Source organism: Microtus ochrogaster, chromosome X (assembly GCF_000317375.1).
Source record: "Microtus ochrogaster isolate Prairie Vole_2 chromosome X, MicOch1.0, whole genome shotgun sequence".
NCBI classification, from domain to species: Eukaryota; Metazoa; Chordata; class Mammalia; order Rodentia; family Cricetidae; genus Microtus; species Microtus ochrogaster.
The window spans coordinates 16402618-16408129 of record NC_022026.1 but is presented as its reverse complement, the minus strand read 5'-3'; the positions used below and the strand labels follow the sequence as shown (position 1 = coordinate 16408129).

At 39.2% G+C, this 5512-nt stretch overlaps 1 pseudogene; it reads left to right on the top strand.

Moving 5' to 3' along the window:
• Positions 1-1757: 1757 nt before the first annotated feature.
• LOC101987430 lies at positions 1758-2178 on the top strand (annotated as a pseudogene).
• Positions 2179-5512: the final 3334 nt, after the last annotated feature.

Genomic DNA, 5512 nt, shown 5'->3' with positions numbered 1-5512 from the left:
TGGGAGGAGGCGGAAAATTTTTTTTTCTTTCTTAATAAAAAAAAAATAAATAAATAAATAAATAAAAATGGTGTCTTTAGTTACAGAATATTACCATGTACTTAGGGTGGGTAACCAAGGGCAATGGCAGTAGTGTGGGTTGTTTTGTAGGTCTTTGGGGCCTCCCTGATCAATAACTCACAGGAAGAAACCCCATGCCTTGCACCATGATTTTCATTTAATAACTCATATCTTCTAGGAAAAGCATTGTTTACAAATATAGACAGTTCCTCTTTTTAAGTTATATTTTGATATTACCTTACTAATAGCACGTTTCCATAAGGCTTTTCAATACATCCTTTGATTTTTTTATAATTTATTCATTTTTATTTTATGTACATTGGTGTTTTGCCTGCGTGTATATCTGTGTAAGGGTGTTGAATGCCCTGGAACTGGAGCTACAGACAGTTGTATGCTGCCATGTGAGTGCTGGGACTTGAACCCAGGTCCTCTGGAAGAACAGCCAGTGCTCTTAACCTCTGAGCCATCTCTCCAGCCCCCATCCTTTGTTTTCATTAACACATTGGACTAGAGAATCACTATTATCCTGCATAGAATCTTCCTCAGGGGAGGACATTATAGTTTCCTCTTGTGCTGCAAGGTTAATTTCCCCAGGCTGGAGTAGTGAAGTCATGGGAACCAATAATGCTTGGGGTAGGGAAGTGACTTCATCTGGTCAAAAACAGAAAAAAAAAAGAAGGTAAAAAAGGCTTAGGAAAATTTCAAGACTCAGTGTCCTTGTCTAAACTCCTTTGATCCCTCTGGTCAGTACTTGGATGGCTGACTCAGTGTCCTAAACTTCACTGGGCTATGCACACATGTTCCTGTTCCAAATTAAAAGATCTGATTTTCTCCAGTCAGTGCAGACATTTTAACAGTAGATACTTTATGAGGACAGGAGTCTAATTTATGCTGGAATTTCTCTAGTTAAAAGATGAGATTCTGCATTGAACTCATTCAATCAGCATTCTCATCCTTGTGGGTATAGGAAATAAGGCTCTTCTTCAGGGCTCACAGAAGCCTTTAAATTATTATTGGAACTCCAGCTAAGACTCCAAACCCCTGAAGTTTTGTTACCTTTTACCAATCCGTGGGTGAACATTAAGAACAATTTATTAGCCTCTATATAATCACAAAATTTCCAAAAATGTTCAAAAATGTCTTTGTATCTAATTAACTAACTTATTTCTTTTCTTTTGATTTTTGGCTTTTTGAGATGTAATTTCTCTATGTAGACCTGTACAGCCAGGAACTTACTATGTATGTAGTCCATGCTGGCCTTTAGCCAAACTCTATCCTTCCTATCTCAGTTTCCTGAGTAGTAGGATTGCAGGTGAGCAGCACCATGAAAAGCTATCTTCGTTTTTTATAAATGGATTTTTGGTGTTTTGTTTTGTTTTGATGTTTGTTTTTTTGGTGATGGTGTTACAAGACAGAATGAAGAGTCTCATATCTACTAAGATGGCATTTTATCACCAAGTTCTTCCTCCGGTCCCAGCATCTTTAAATCTAATAAGGGTAGAAAGCCAATTCCAGGAAAAAAAAAACAATTTTTAAACAATTAATCCTTAAAATGGTGTCACTCTAAGTATGGGTGTGGGACCTGGAAGTAAAGGGCAGCATCAGCGCTTCTGTGGCAGGAAAGAGGGAGGGCCAGTGACTGAGTATCCTCCACCTATGTTAGTCTCCAAGCAGTCTTGGACTGGAAAGAGTTCAAGATGACTAATGAAGACCTTCTTCCCAAGAAGGTCCATCTAATTGAAAAAGCTCAAAGTCATGGCATGAGATGAGTTAATCCTAAAATGAAAACATCATAAAATGATGTCCACTCCAATGGTGTGACTGGCTTAAAGGAATCCAAAGAAAAACCAAAACAGCAACAGCAGGAGTCTGTACACAGGGGAAATATTCTTGTGTGGCTAGCAACCAAGGAGGAGGAGGCCTAAGAGTGTACCTCACAAATCTAGTACCTCAAGCAATCCAGCTACCGAAGGTGGCCCAACTGAGATCAACATTGGCATGCCCAGTGATCAACTTGTTTTTCCTAAAAATGAAAGGTGGAACTGGAACAGACTAAAGACAAACTGGGAGCCCAACATGACCTGAGTGCCTGGAAGCTTGTTTACACCTGATAGGTAAGCAAACCATACACCCCAGTCCAGATCCCCCTGAAAATCCCTCACTGGGAAAGCTGCGGGGGGACAGCCAAGTTGTTGTTTCTACACCAAGACTCGGACTTTTTGAGCCCCAAAAGCCACATTCTTATACTGTCCAGCTTCCAATGGCTAATGTAAAACTTACCCGAGGAAGCTTGTGTTTCAGCTCTTCCCCTTATTTCAGATGAATAAGAGTACACCTCTGGAAAAAAATCCCTTCTAGGACAGGCAGACACTTGAGAAATGTTTATGAAGAAAACAGGGGGAAATAGAAGACTTAAATGCATGGCACACTGTGTCTTCTGAGAGTTTGGAAGACTGAAAACCTAAGATTTGAAATTATGAATTGAGGATGTAAAATTCCAGTAAAATGTAAAAATGGAATATTCGCTACTCTTACTCTTGAGCATAAGCGACTTTGAGAAACTACATACAAGTTATACCAATAAGACTGTGGACTTCTTGATTGTTGAACTACTGGGTCAAAACTCAAATGAGGTGAATTTTGCTTTTAAGGAGTCTACATGCTAAGAACCAACTTCTAATAGCCATGAGACAATCAGTTTATAGCTACCAGTAGTACAAGTAGTGGGTATATTTTTCTAGTTAGCTCTGAGCTCTATATTACATAATGGAGCGTTAAATCCATGTGGTTTATATCAGTGCTTTTGTTGTTTGAATGGTCATGGAAACTGCAGATACATTAACTGAGGAATGTGACAATGGGAAGGTGTGGTCTCAAACTTCAGGTTCAAACAGTTTGGATCATTAGAAGCATCCATCTTACAACTAGATCATATAAGGAATTGGGGGAGATGAGACTCACTCCATTGTTCAGCAAACCATCATATTTAGTAGGTACACGTTAAACAGCATTGTCTTTAGGGTTATATGGGGAAATGTGTTCCTTCATTGTTTGGGGAGCCTTTTATGTTGATTTATTGAAATTAAATTAAAGTGCCTTGAAATAGTTGGCTTGTTTTAACTTTATTTTTAATTGAAAATAAATTTTTGTTCATACAATGTATTCTGATTATGGTTGCCCATCTCCAAACCCTACCCAATTCTTCCCCCACCTTTCCAAATCTACTTTCTTTCTTGTTCTCTCTCATTAGAAAACAAATAGGTATCTGGAAGAAAGAGAAAGAAAGAAAGAAAGAAAGAAAGAAAGAAAGAAAGAAAGAAAGAAAGAAAGAAAGAAAGAGAAAGGGGGAGGGAGGGAGGAATGAAGGAAGGAAGGAAGAAAAGAAAGGAGAGAGAGGGAAGGAGGGAGGGAGGGAGAGAGGAATGGAGGAAAGAAGGAAAAAGAAAAATAAAATGAAATTAAATAAAAACAAATAAACCTGAACAGAACAATACAAACAAATGAACATAAAAACAAAGAACCACTGGGCGGTGGTGGCCCATGACTTTAATCTCAACACTCAGGAGGCAGAGACAGGTGGATCTCTGGGAGTTCGAGGCCAGCCTGGTCTAAAAGAGCTAGTTCTAGGACAGGCTCCAAAGCTACAGAGAAACCCTAACAAAAAAAAGAGCCAGAGAAAAAGCACAAATAAACACTGATAGACATGAAGACACACACATTGACAGATACAGAAATTCCCTAAAAATATAAAATAAGAAACAATAATATATAAGCAAAAGAACTGCTAGGGTAAGAAAAAATACTCCAAAAATACAATTAAGCTTGTTTTGCGATGGCCATCTATTGTTAGACATGGGATCTCCCCTTAAGAGTAGCTTGTTTCCCCAGTGAGACTCCCTTGGAGAAAAGTAACTTTTCATTTGTGAGCGATTATTGGTTAAAGCCAGCTTCTGGGTTAGAAACAGGAGCATGTGTCCATTTCCCCTCTCAGAGCTGTGACCCACCATGTGAAGACTGTACAGATCCCATGTGTTCTGCCATGGTCTCTGAGTTCACAGTGCACTAATCCTGCTGTGTTTAGAAGGCCTTGCTCCCTTGGTGCCCTCCATCCCCTCTGGCTCTTCCAATCTTTCTGCCTCCTCTTCCATAGGTTCCCTGAGCCCTGTGGGGAGGAAATTGATAGAGATATCCCATTTAGAGCCAATTATTCCAAAGTATCTCGCATTCTGCACTTTGTGTCCAGCTGTGGGTCTTTGTATTCATTCCCATCTACTGTAGGAGGAAGCTTCTCCAGCGATGGCTGAGCAGGGCACTGAGTTACAGGTATAGCAGAATACCATTAGGAATCATTCTGTCACTATGTTCCTTTCTGTTAAAGGACAGTATTTGATTTTCTGAGTGATCAAAACCATTGATTTGAGTTCTTTCCTCTTTTCTATTTTAAGTATCTGGTGCTAAAGCAGCTTCCTCTCAGCAATATTTCTGTATGAGTCTGATAGTCATTTATGTTGCTCATTTTACGATAATGCTGTTCTTCAAGATTCCTACTTTAAGGGCGCCCTCTTCTGACAGTCCAGCCAAATCCAGATACCTTTTTTAGCCAGAAACATTTTCAACAAAATAACTATTTTGTTTCAGTTTTTATCCATTGTTTTATTATTTTTAATTTTATTTCTGCTCTTAATTACTTCCTTTCTTCTGTTTGCCTTGCACTGTTTTTGCTCTTCTTAAGTTTGTGTGTTCTCTTGTATCGTGTTCCTCTTTCCTTTCCTCTTTCTGCAAAGCACTGAGGACTTAGTCCAGATTCACACATGCTAGGCAACTGCTCTGCCACTGAACCAGCTCCCCAAACCATATGGTTCTCTTTTCTCTATTTGGACACAAATTTTGGCTCACCACCACCAACATTCATTTGCCAAAAGTTTTTCTCCATTGATTTAACTTTGTCTTTCTCATAAACGATCTATTTCAAACATTGCACCTTCAAATTACGTGTGCTTTTTTCTTTCTTTCTTTTTTTAATTGAACTATATGTTTTTTACACTCCCCTCCCTCACTACCTTCTCCCATGACCTGCATACTCCCAATTGACTCAGGAGATCGTGTCTTCTTCTCCTTCTTATGTAGATCCACTTATGTCTCCTTTAGGGTTCTCCTTGTTGTCTAGGTTCTCTGGGGTTGTGGGTTCTAGGCTGGGTTTTCTTTGCTTTATGTCTAAAAAAATCACTTATGAGTGAGTACATATGATATTTTTCTTCCTGGGTCTGAGTTACCTCACTCATTATGGTTTTTTTTCTACAACCATCCATTTGCCTGCAAATTTCAAGATGTCACTATTTTTTACTGCTGTTGGGGTGGCATATGCCAGTAGGATTTGCTGAAGGAAAACGAGGCAGGAGGATCATGAGTGCATGTGCTTTTACCTCTCTCTCTCTCTCTCTCTCTCTCTCTC